The 13,437-nt window shown below is 47.5% G+C and overlaps 3 pseudogenes; all 3 read left to right on the top strand.

Moving 5' to 3' along the window:
- Positions 1-6,070: 6,070 nt before the first annotated feature.
- Positions 6,071-7,078, top strand: LOC103603297 (annotated as a pseudogene).
- A 28-nt stretch (positions 7,079-7,106) lies between these two features.
- Positions 7,107-7,881, top strand: LOC103603296 (annotated as a pseudogene).
- A 1,151-nt stretch (positions 7,882-9,032) lies between these two features.
- The window catches only part of LOC103603295, an 11,832-nt pseudogene continuing 7,427 nt past the window's right edge, over positions 9,033-13,437 (top strand).

Here is a 13,437-nt window from a genome sequence, read left to right as displayed (position 1 = left end):
TCTCTCTCTCTCTCTCTCTACCTCTTTCCTTTCTTTCTATGTTTCCTTCTTTCTTCTAGCCCACCTATGTCCCTCCTGGCCTGCCCTGTCACTAAGAGGCAGGAGGCCCTGGCCTGACCTCCCCTTGGGCCCCCAAGAAAGAAAGAAAGACCCCCCCACCAGGGCACCCTCAGCCTGGCCTGCCTCTAAGAGACACCCTGGCCTCACTTGGCCTGTCCTGCCACTAATGGGGCCCCTGGACTTTCCTGGCCTGCCACTAACGGTCCCTGGCCAGGCCTGCTAAAGGCCCCACTGCCACTATGGGTGAGCCTGACCAGGTGTAGAGAAGAGACGCACTGGTTGGGCCTGCCTCAGGTCTGTCCCAGCCTGACCTGACCTGCCTGTAAGAGACCCACAGGTCAGGCCATGCCAGTCCAGTGGATCTCTTATACACAGGCAGGTGAGGCCAGGGGGGCCATAGCAGTAAGCAGGCCAAGGGGGCCATGGGCCAGGCCATTCAAAGAGAGCCTTTTGTGGCAGGGCAAGCCATGCCAGGTGATCTCTTAGAGACAAGCTGGGGGCCTCTTAGCACCAAGACAGTCCAAGGTGACCCAGGGACAGGCCAGTCAAGTGGGGCACTTAGTGGCAGGATGGCCCTTATGGCTGTGGTCTGCTAGGGGCAGACTAGTAAAGAGGGGCTATATGGCAGAACAACCAGGGGGTTCCTTGGGCAGACCAGGCCAGGCTGGCCCATAGCAGTAGGAGGCCCTTATGGCAGGCCAGCCCACCCTATAGGGTCCCTAGAGGTAGGCTAGGGCAGGGGACCCTAGGGACAGATAAGGCCACTGGGCCTCTTAGTGCCAGGCCTGGTCAGGGAGGCCCTTAGCAGAAGGGGGACTGTTAGCAGCAAGGGGGCCCAGAATAGTAGACCTGGCCGTGGAGGCCCTTAGTGCCAAGTATTCTGTTATAGCCACAGAAAATTGATACCAGGAGTGGCTGTTGCTTGTAACGGACTCTCGAAAATGTGGAAATGGCTTCACAACTGGGTGTTGTGAGTTTGGAGGGGTTTGGAGGACTCAGAAGAAGACAAAAAGAGGAGGGAAAGTTTGGAATGTCTTAGAGACTGTTTAAATGGTGGTGAGCAGAATGCTTATGGAAATATAGACTGTAAAGACCATTCAAAGGAGGTCTCTGATAGAAATAAGGAGTTTATTGGAAACTGGGGCAAAGATCACCCTTGCTGTGAACTGGCAAAGAACTTGGTGGCATTGTGTCCATGTCCTAGGACTGTGTGGAAGTTGTAACTTGAGTTGTGAACCAGAGTATTTGGTGGAAGAAATTTCTAAGCAGCAAAGCATTAAGGAAGCTGCATGGCTACTTGTAAGAGCCTACGTTGTTATGGTGGCAAAGGCATGACATAAAGCCAGAACTTAAAAGGGAAGCAGAGTGTAATGATTTGGAAAATTTGCAGCCTGGCCATGTGGTAGAGAAGAAGAAAGCATTTTCAGAAGGAAAATTCAATGGTACTAAGAAGATTAACACAAAAGAATGGGATTATCAAGAGAAGGAGAAAAAGGCCCTGAAGGCATTGCAGAAGGCACTGGGGCCACCTCTTCCATTTCAGGCCCAAAGATCTAGGGAGACAAAATTGTCTTGGAGAACTGGCTTGAGGAGCCCTCCACAGACTCACTGCTCAGGGCCACCTTGGGAAACTGCTTCTAGCACCAGCACCCCGCCTGCTCTGGCTGCTCCAGCTGTGGCCAAATGGGCCCCAGGTGTGGCTGGAACCACAGCTTTGGAAAATACAAGCCAGAAGCCTGGGTGGAGTTCACATGGTGTTAGGTCTTCAGGCTCACAGAATGCCAGAGCTCAGAAGGCTTGGGAGCCTCCACCTAGATTTCAAAGGATGTATGGAAAAGTCTGGGGGCCCAGGGAGAGATCTGTCACAGGGACAGAGTCACTGCAGACAGCCTTTGCTAGCGCAATGCCAAGTGGAAACATGGGGTTGGAGTTGCAGCAGAGAAACTCCATCAGCACCATGTCTAGTGGGGCCATGAGAGCAGGACTGCCATGGAGACCCCAGACCTGTGGAGCTACAGAGTGGAATAACAGCCTGGGATTGCTGAAGTGTGGCCTGCAACCAGGAAAGCCATAGGAGCAGAGCTGCCCAAGGACTTAGGGACCCAACCCCCACACCAGTGTGCAAAAGACATGGAATATGGACTCAAGGTACGGTGTGGCCTGCAACCAGGAAAGCCATAGGAGCAGAGCTGCCCAAGGACTTAGGGACCCAACCTCCACACCAGTGTGCAAAAGACATGGAATATGGACTCAAGGTACGTGATTCACCATCTTTGATATTTAATGCCTGCCTTACTGGATTTTGGACTTGCTCAGAACCCAATGCCCCTTTCTTTTGGCCTATTTCTCCCCTTTGGAATGGGAGTATGTACCCTATGTTTGTCCCACCATTGTGTCTTGGAAATAGATAAATTGTATTGATTTCACAGATGGGCCTTTGAACTTTGGACTCTTGAGTTGAAACGATTTAAGACTATGGGGATGAAATGACTGTGTTTGCATGTGAAAGGACATGAGTTTTGGGGGGCCAGGGGCACCATGCCAAATTGTATTGATTAAAAATGGTGGTCAGGTGTATGGTTCTGAAGGCTTTAAAAGAAGAGCACATGGGAGTCTGTCTGTATCTGCTTTCTCTGCTTCCATCATCTTGCAATGTGAGACCCCTGGGTCATTGTTGCCACCACCAGATGGACTTTGTACTTCCTAGCCTCAGAAACTATAAGCGATAAATTTCATTTTTCTTTATAAACTACCCAGTTCCAAGCATTCTGTTATAGCAACACAAAATGGACTAAAACAGGGGCCCTGAGGCAGGCCAGGACAGTGGGTCTCTTGTGTAGGCCTGAACAGGCCTGCTCTTAGTGGCAGTGGGGTCCTTAGCAGCAGATCTGGCCAGGGCAGCCCGTAGTGGTAGACCAGGAAAGGCCAGGGGCACTCTTAGTGGGAGGACAGGCCAAGGGAGCCCTGGGGCAAGCCATTGGAGGGAGGCCCTTAGTGGCAGGGCAGGCCAGGCCAGGCCAGGGGGTGTCTTAGAGGTAGGCCAGGACAGGCCAGGGGTTCCTTAGCACCAAGCATGCCAAGGAAGCCCTAGGGCAGGCCATTTGAGGGGGCTGCTTAGTGGCAGGCCGGGCCAGTGGGGGGCTCTTAGCAATGTTTTATCATTTATACTTGGCCAGAAATTTTTTTTCATTAAATATCAAATTTATTTATGAAATGTCTATTTTAATAATTATCCTTATTTTTGTAGTTTCTTCAGAATCTATATTTATGTTTTTTTCACTCTCACATTTGTGTATTTTTATTTGAGTCAAATTTATTTCATTAAAATAAACACTGACAGTGAATACATGGTTTTTGTTTGGTTTTTATTATTGAAATAAACAGCTTTCAGGTTTATTAGTCTGTCAATTCTGTCGTTTTCCCCTCCCCTGGTAATTTGGTTTCTTTTTTTGTGTTTAGTACATCCATTCTCCTATGAATCTTAGATTTATTATTATTTTCTTACCTTCTTATGATGAATAAGTAGTTTTAGAATATTGTGATATTTATTGTTTAATAATGACATGTAAGGGTGTGAATTTGCTTTAGAAAAGAAATTTGACTTTATTTGATTCGTTTTAGCAATTTAACTATGATGGACTTTAGTATGATTTTCTCCTCTTTTCTCTTTTATTCCCAGTTGGGGTTTGCTGATCTACTTGGGGTTCTTTAATCTGTGGATTGATATATTATACTCAATTTGGAAAATTTGCAGCTTTTACATTTTCAGGGATGGCTTCTCTCTGCCCCCTTCTCTCTCCCCTCTCTGAGTCCAATTACACACACGCAGTTGTAATGAAGCTCATCCATCTCTGCTTCTTCTGTTTTCCTCAGGGCAGGCCCTTCAGGGATTTGGATGAAAATTCTAGTAGGCCACTGGTCAAGCATGAACGACTGTGGCAAATCCACTTGTGACCTTTGGAGGTTTCAGCTTGCTGCTTTAGCACCCACGTCCTGCAACTTTCAAACGTGGCAAAAATCTTGAGGGACCAATCAGCAGCCCTGTCCCTCTGGGGAAACATTATCTTCTAAGCACTTTGATCCAGGCAGATTTTACTTTGACTTTTAGGAACGCTTGGCCTGGCTCCTCAATCCTCCATGTTCATCCCCAGAACACAGACAATGTCCTGTGGAAAACACCGACCATGTCAGTGCTTCTTGATTTGTGCGATCTCACGCCAGCACCAGCCCTGAGTGACTAACCCATACTTCCCCGGTTTCTCGGTCCCCCACATGGGCCAAGTGTGATCATCAGTCTCTGCTGAGAATTAGCAAAATCCCTGCCCTAGAGTCTCCCTCTATGAAATTCTAATTCATGTAATTATTGTTTCCATAACTCTATTATGCCCTCTTTTTTACACAACGATACATGCTTTGCTTTTTTGTTCAATTAGACATCAGTCCTGAAGCTCTTTTGATTTCCAATAGGTGACTTCCTTAATTTTTATAAAATTTAATATATATTTATGTAAATGGCCATAGCCTGGGTGCCTCATAAACAACAGAAATTTATTGCTCACAGTTCTGGAGGCTGGAAGTCCAAGATCAAGGCATAGCAGATTTGCTGTCCAGTGAGGACTTGCTCTCTGCTTCATAGGCAGTGCCTTCTTGCTGTGTCCTCACACGGCCAACAGGGAAAATGAGTTCCCTCAGCCTCCTTTATATGGGCAGTGATCCCATCATGAGGGCCCCACCCTCATGACCTGGTCACCTCCCAAAGGTCCCACTTCTGAAGACTATCACCTTGGGGATTAGGTTTCAACATATGAAGTTTTGGGGACATGAACATTTGGATGGTAAGTGTTGTCCCTTGGAAGTGTTCCAGGACACGGGATGGGCCAGTGGGAGCTGTTTGGGGGCTGGGATGTGGGATGCTGGCCCATCCCTCCTCCTGAGGCCTGGGGAGAGGGGCTTCTGTATTATTCCATGCTGCAGGGGCTGCTGGTGCCAGAGTGGACTCCTTGCCTGTCTGAAGGGTTTGGGGAGGTTCTGAAAGCCTGACCCTGTGACCTGCATGCTGCTGGGGTCAGCCCTGGGTCCCCCTGAGAAGCCAACTCTTTTAGCATGCAACTGGGTTTAGGTCAATGTTCACTGGGTGTTTGCCAGTGCCAGCTCTGTCCCAGGTGCTGGCCATACCCAGGGGCAGGGATGTGTGTGCTGGGCTAACAATGCTGTCCCCAGTGCCTGGATGGATGTCCACACAGCATGAGCACACAGCCAGGGCCACAGGATTGGCATTGAGAAGATTTTGGAGGACCTCTTTAAGTAAAAGAACACAAAATGTTTTTTTAAACTAGGTTCAAAATAAATTATGAGTGAGAAATCATAACACATTGCAAGGTTTAAAAAGCCATAGCAGGGCTGGCCCGGTGGCGCACTCGGTAGAGTGCGGTGCTTGGGAGTGCAGCGGCGCTCCTGCCACAGGTTCAGATCCCATATAGAGACCGGTCCGCTCACTGGTTGAGCACGGTGTGGGCGCGACACCGAGGGTTGTGATCCCGTTGCCAGTCGTGGTATGGGTGCGACACTGAGGGTCGCGATCCCGTTACCGGTCATGAAAAAAGACAAAAAGGAAAAAAAATAAAAATAAAAATAAAAAGCCCCAGTGCCAGCTCTGTCCCTGACCAGGGACGGGTGTGTCCGCTTGGCTAACAATGCTATCCCCGGTGCCTGGATGGATGTCCACGCAGTGCGAGCACATAGCCAGAGTACAGGGTTGACACTGAGAAGATTTTGGAGGACCTCTTTAAGTCAAAGAACACAAAATGTTTTTTTAAAACTAGGCTCAAAATAATAAGACTGAGAAATCATAACACATTTCAAGGCTTAAAAAGCCATAGCAGCGGAAGGCCAGGAGGGCATCGCGGGGCCTGAGTCATGCTGGGAGAACCTGTGGGTACATGTGACTTACTTCACGTTAACTAAGTAGAAAGTGAAAGGCCCTCTCCTCCCTATCTGCCGGGTGGGCGTGATGGCCATGGTGATGGTGGTGATGGTGGCAGCAGGTTCCTCAGCTGCTGGGCTCGTCTTCGAGACCCCAGCTCTGGGCTTCGGCCTGGGCCAGCAGCTGAGGCTTCTCGTGCATGAAGGGCTGAGGTTGCAGGGTCCCCAGCAGATGCTGTTTGAACTCCTGGCCAGACTGATGCAGCTGGACATGTGGCCCCCACAGGCTGGGTCCTGGTTGAGGCCAGAAAAGGCAGCCCAGGAAGCCGACCTGCCAGCCCGGCCTTCCCAGCCCCAAGCATTGGGATAGACTCATGCATCACCCCTGAGGCAGGGCCATCCTGGTGCAGACCACAGCCTTCTTTGACCCCCTGGTAGAAGATCCTGATATGATGCGGAGCAGAGCTGTGCCAGCAAGCTGAGTGGCCTCTTGCCGTGGGCATTACTGATGTGACATGTGCTGACGGTGCTCAGTGTCAGCAAGGGTCTGAGTGATGAGGACTGAGAAGAGGTAACACACTCATGGTCAAGGGCTTTGAGATGCTGCCAAGGAAGGAGGGACTGCAGTGGCTGGTGGACAAAGTGGTCAACCCCTGGGCCATCATCAGCAGAGCTGCCATGTGGTGCATTGGCCATGTGAATTCATAATGCCTGACAGTGCTGTTGCTGGGGAAGTGCTTGTGTTAACCAAGCCCTTAGGAGCCCAGGTTGTGGTCAGCATCCACTGATGGCAGATGGTCCTGGATGAAATGGAATAAGGTGGAGATGGTGGTGCCAGGTGGAGCTGGCCTCTCAGGGAGGTCCCTATGCAGAGCTGCTGCTGGATGAATGCACGCATCAAATGCCCATGCCGCCACAGATGTCACAGGCTTTGGCATTCTAGGACACTCTCAGAACCTGGAGAAACAACAAAGGTATGAGGTGTTCCTTGTCATTCACAACTTGCTGATCCTTGCCAGGATGGCTGCCATCAGCACGGCCAGAGTGGTTTGGACTTCTTGAAGGAACCTCAGCCAAAACCTCTGGGGATTACTGATTTCGTCTGTCAAGAGAACAGGGTCAGCAGGGGTCTGAGTGATGAGGACTGAGAAGAGGTAACACACTCATGGTCAAGGGCTTTCGAGATGCTGCCAAGGAAGGAGGGACTGCAGTGGCTGGTGGGCAAAGTGGTCAACCCCTGGGCCATCATCAGCAGAGCTGCCATGTGGTGCATTGGCCATGTGAATTCATAATGCCTGACAGTGCTGTTGCTGGGGAAGTGCTTGTGTTAACCAAGCCCTTAGGAGCCCAGGTTGTGGTCAGCATCCACTGATGGCAGATGGTCCTGGATGAAATGGAATAAGGTGGAGATGGTGGTCTCCAGGGAAGAGGTGGAGCTGGCCTCTCAGGGAGGTCCCTAAGTAGAGCTGCTGCTGGATGAATGCACATGTCAAATGCCCACATGGCCACCGATGTCACAGGCTTTGGCATTCTAGGACACTCTCAGAACCTGGAGAAACAACAAAGGTATGAGGTGTTCCTTGTCATTCACAACTTGCTGATCCTTGCCAGGATGGCTGCCATCGGCACGGCCAGAGTGGTTTGGACTTCTTGAAGGAACCTCAGCCAAAACCTCTGGGGATTACTGATTTCGTCTGTCAAGAGAACAGGTGGCTCGTGTTTGTTCTGAAATAGAATCTTCTGAGTATGGAGAGGGTCACCAAGCATGGGTTGTGGGCATTGTGGAAAGGAAGCCAGATAGCCCAGATCCTTGATGATCCTCGAGTCATCCAGGTCCTACCACTAGGGCCACCACAACGGCTCTTGCTTCTGACAATCCAGCACGTCCTCTCAGCCTAGGTCGTGAGATGGAATAGCTGAAGTTGTTTGGACCTGAGAGCCTTTGCACACAACCATGAACGATTCTCAAGAGCTGACTTCAAGAAATTTCCAGAGAAGGCTGCGTGCATGGTGCTTCCAGCTGCCCTTTCTAGGTGGATTGAATCAGCCCATCAAATTCTGCCTCTGTGCATTCCAAGGCCAGGGACTTTGGGGGATGTTTGCTCATCTCTTGGGTAGGAGTGGAAAAACTTGTTTCCTCCATCCAAAGCAAGATGGGGCTATTCCAGTATGAGGGATTTTTCTTTGCACTGGCTGATTCCTTTCTGCACAGGGAATGAGGTTATTTGTTAAAATTACACACATACACAAAATGGCAAAACGAAAACAACTTACATCAGAAGCAAATGAGTTTGGACCAATACCGTTGATAAATCTAAATTGTTAAGAGAGATCTTAGGTTGCAATGTCAAATTCTTTATTAGGTTTTTCTGAAGTACTGGCTCTTTCCTGATATGGACAAGAATTGAGCAGTTTGTCCAATGACTGGGAAAGGAGCACCTGCCACCATCTGATGTGATCTCTGCTAGCGATGTCTATCCCCCTAAAACCCTTCAAGTTCTTCAAGAGGCAGAGCAAGCCCCAGAGCCCAGGTCCTTGTGGTCATTAAGATGTTAAATCTTGTGCTGAAAATTCCTGGTGACTTAATCAATAAAGCGATTTCTAGTTAAATAAATAAAAGGGACTTTGCTGGGAAATAAATGAATAAACAAAAAATAAAAGTTTTGCAGGCCGTAACATCATAGGGTCGAGGAAGATGGTGGAGTCTTTACCAATTAGTCAGCTGATGTCTCTGCAGTGCTTTTACACAGACAGCTTCTGGTACTGCCTCTTCCATCTCTGTTGCCTGCTTTGCTCAGGTATTTTCAGCACACAGGATGTGACAAAGTATATTCCTGGTATGCAAGCAGTCAGCGAGACCAAGATTCAAAGGCTGTACCTCAACGCCACCTGAAAGCACCACCAGCATCCCTCTACCAATACTGATCAATGGCATTGTCTAAGAGGGAGCTGGATGAGGTGAAAGCCTGGATGGAGAAGACAGTAAAGAGGTCCTGGGTGTCTCAGAACCCACAGTGGTCACAGCAGCATTGAGCTGTGTGGGGAAGGGCATGGTCAAGAAGAAGGCAGTCGACCATCTGAAACCTTTTCTTGATGGTTCTACTCTCCGATTTGTGGGCGAACTGTTTGAGGCTGTGCAGGAAGGCCGAAGCTCTAGGCATTCCAAGTCTAGCAGTGACGGGAGCAGAAAATGAGAGCTAAAGGAGGTATTTGATGATGCCTCTGAGATCTGCAAAGAATCATCAGGAGTAAAGGATTGACAAATAGCCCATTTTGAGGAGGTGGAGGAAGAGCCAGAGCTGGTCCCTGGACCTCCCTCAGAGAGCCCTGGCATGCTGACTCAGCTCCAGATGAAATAGATGATGGAGGCAGCGACGCGACAAATTGAGCCTCAGAGAGCCCTGGCATGCTGACTCAGCTCCAGATGAAATAGATGATGGAGGCAGCGACGCGGCAAATTGAGAATAAAAACAGCTGAGCTTCATCAGTCCCCCTACGCCTCAGCCAAAGCCACCTCCTTCACAACCAGAGTGACTTGCAATTGGCAGTGCTATTCAGCCCTCCCAGGCCGTCACTATCATGAATGATGCCATTGAGAAAGCAAGGAAGGCAGCTGAACTACAAGCCCGAATCCAAGCCCAGCTGGCACTGAAGCCAGGGCTCACTGACAATGCCAACATGGTGGGCCTGGCTAAGCTCCATGCCAGTGAGCGTGGTGCTGACAACACCAAGTCAAGGGTTAAGATCCCCTTACCGGTCATCTTTTTAAAAAAAAAAAACAGTTTTTCATGTATCCTTCTGTCTTATCCCAGACTCTTCATTTATACAGAGAAATTAGGTAATAATAACCATAATACCTGTTTTTCTGTTTCATAAATCCCCACTTACATATTTAATATCCCAGCCCTCTCATCTCTTCCAAATTATTTTCCATTTATCTCTGAGAGTCCTCAGGAATTGTCTTTCAGGTTCACAATCAAGCCAAGTTCTGCTCTGGCCTCCTTATTGTAGTCTGTTTCCTGAAAGCTCTTGCTTGAGGTTGCATTTTATGACTGCTATCGCTACTTGTGCCTTTGGTGAAAATGCTGTTCCACCCAGTACCATGTCTTTTTCTATTGTAGTTCTCTGCAGGTAGCCTCCCTGATTCTCCACACCATCACCACCCCTAATTGTACTCTGGCATTGGGCCCCAAAGCTTCCTGCTTATATACATAATTTTACTAACCCTTGTAAAAAGAGTTCCTTCAGCCTATGGCTCTCTAACTCCTTGCTCCTTGAAGACCCAAATCTGGTTCTTGAGGCCTGGTGGAAGCCAAATTCATTCCGCCCCACCCTACATAGTCCTTCCTGACTTGTTCCATCCAGGCACTCGAGCATAGAATTCTTCATTGTCCCTTCAGTCAAAAGTCTGAAACCCTTATGCATATGAATTTATGAAAACTCATGCAAATATCCAAGGGGGTGGAGGTTATGATTGCTTTTACCTTAAAATCATTGTCAGCTAGGCACATTGCTATACGAATGTTTTTAGGTCAGGTCTTATGAAAGAATATTACATCTGATTTAAATATGAAATTATAGTGGTTTTATTATAAATTTTGTCTCTACCCCAGGGTACAGCCAAAGACCGGAGCTTTGGAGAGATGAAGTTCAAACAGTGCCCTACAGAGAACATGGCTCGTGAGCATTTCAAAAAGCATGGGGCTGAACACTACTGGGACCTCGCATTGAGTGAATCTGTGTTGGAGTCCACTGACTGAGACTACTGCAAGCCCTTGCCTCTCCCCCTTTGCCTTTGTCTCTTCAGTCGTTTCCCTTATTCTTCCCAGCTCACCCCCACTTGTGTGTGTGATCTCAGAACTGTGCCAAGCAGACACTGGGACAAAGGGAGGAAACCTTGCTCTCTTTCCCAGTCAGCCTGGCGCTGCTGTTTATTCTCCTTATGTGCATATTGATTAAAGGGTTATTAAAAAAAATCCGGCAAAGGACTTGAACTGACATTTCTCCAAAGAAGACATTCAAGTGACTAATAAGCACATGAAGATGCTCAATGTCACTAATCATTGAGGAAATGCCAATCAAAACCTCAATGAGATACCACCTCTCACCCATGAGGATAGCTACTGTATATAAAAACAAACAGATAAACAAAAACCAGAAAATAACAAGTGTTGGTGAGGACGTGGAGAAATTGGAACCCTTGTGCCCTGCTGGTGGGGATGTAAAATGATATAGCTTCTGTCAAAAACAGTATGGCAGCTTCTCAAAAAACTTAAATAGAAATTATCATATGATCCAGCAATGTCACTGCTGGCTACATTCCCAAAAGAATTGAAAGGATCTCAAAGAAATATCCATATACCCATGTTTATTGCATCATTATTTACAAACAGCCAAAAGGCAGAAGCAACCATCTGTTGACAGATGAATGGAGAAGCAAAATATGGTGGATGCATCCAGTGGAATATGATCAGCCTCGAAAAAGATGGAAGTTCTGACACATGCTACAATGTGGAAGGACACTGAGGACATTATGCTAAGTGAATTAAACCAGTTACAAAAAGACAATATTGTATGATACCACTTACATAGGGCTCTTAGAACAGTCAAATTCACAGAGACAGAAAATGGAATAGTGGTTACCAGGGACTTGGAGAGAAGAATAGAGAGTTACTGTCTAATAGGGAAAGAGTTTCAATTTCAGATGATGAAAAAGCTCTGGACATGGATGGCGGTATTGTTTGTACAACAATATTACTGAATTTTACGCTAAAAAAATGGTTAAACTTTATGTTATGTGTATTTTATCACAACAACAAAAAATCATTTGCATTTTACAAGTTAACATCAATCCTGGGCTGGCCCGTGGCTCACTTGGGAGAGTGCAGTGCTGATGACACCAAGGCCAAGGGTTCGGATCTCTATATAGGGATGGCCGCTTAGCTCACTTGGGAGAGCGTGGTGCTGACAACACCAAGTCAAGGGTTAAGATCCCCTTACCGGTCATCTTTAAAAAAAAAAAAAATCCTTACAGAATTTTAAATTTCTTAAGACATTGATTAAGCTTTGGCTGACAACACCAAGTCAAGGGTTAGATCCCCTTACCGGTCATCTTTAAAAAAAAAAAAAATCCTTACAGAATTTTAAATTTCTTAAGACATTGATTAAGCTTCAGAGTAGCATTTCTCAAGCTTGGCACTACTGATATTTGGGGCCAGATAATTACTTGTCATGGGCATTGTCCTGTGCCTTATAGGACATTTAGCATGTCTGCACCCTTCCCAGTAGCAACCCTATCCTCAGTTGTGACAACCCAAAACGTCTCCACACATTGCCAAATGCTCCCTGGACACAAAATCTCCATCCGTTGAGAACCACTGGTAAGAGTTCTGGGAATCTTGACTCAGTCCCTGATCCTGACAGTTTTCTGAGCAGCATCAGCTTGGAAGTCCAGAGTCACAAATCTGTTCCTTGAGGTATCAATAGTTAGAGGCGTCCGGTGCAGTCCTTCCCACCAACACCCCGAGACAGCCCTTCTTTGCCTCAGATTAACTTTCTAGAGTCTGAAACTTAGAGAAGAGCCAGTCTCACCTCAAGGAACCAGTTTCCTTTCCAGTGTGCATAAAATATTTTTTTTTTTTTTTTTGTCTTTTGTCTTTTTCCGTGTCCGGCAACGGATCGCAACCCTNACCGGGCCGGCCCTGCATAAAATATTTTTAAAAATTGAGTTGGGCTCTTAAATAGACAGACTAACAAGATTATTAATCCAGTTCTTTCTTGCATCCCATGTGGCAGAGAATAGGCCCTGCCATCATGCTATAAGATCACAGAAGGGCTAGAACATAAAGCCAGGATCCTAATCATTGCTGCCACCACTGGGGAGTGACGTCCTGAACTTACTGAACAGAACCAGAAACAAACTTGTCTAAGGACCAGAAACAGAAACAAAAATCAAGGGATGGAGTGGGAGGGGACAGAGTCCAGGAGGATAAATTCTATGACCACTTGGGATCCACTCCAGGAGCCAAGAAAAGACGGTCCTGAATTAACTGACCTGAGAAGTGCACTTATTTCAGCAATGAAGTTTATATGGTTCTGGAAGTTGAGTCCTCTTGGATGTCCCAATGGGATCTCTAAAACCATCAGGGAAGGATTTGTATTATATTTTAATTTCATGGAAGGATTTGTATTATATTTTAATTTCATTTTTTCCATGAACTTTTTGAAGTACTCTCATACTATGGGCTGAATTGCATGTTGAAACCCTAATCCCCAGTGTGACTATGTCTGGAGAGAGGGCTGTGAGGAGGTGTTAAAGGTTAAATGAGGTTGGGGCCGGCCTGGTGGCGCACTGTAGAGTGTGCCACTTGGGAGTGCGGAGGCGCTCCCGCCAAGGGTTCGGATCCCATGTGGAGACCGGTTCCCGCTCACTGGCTGAGCGCAGTGCGGGCGCAA

Source organism: Galeopterus variegatus, unplaced genomic scaffold, assembly GCF_000696425.1.
Source record: "Galeopterus variegatus unplaced genomic scaffold, G_variegatus-3.0.2 Scaffold4540, whole genome shotgun sequence".
Taxonomy (NCBI): Eukaryota; Metazoa; Chordata; class Mammalia; order Dermoptera; family Cynocephalidae; genus Galeopterus; species Galeopterus variegatus.
This window is presented reverse-complemented; position numbering and strand designations above follow the sequence as displayed.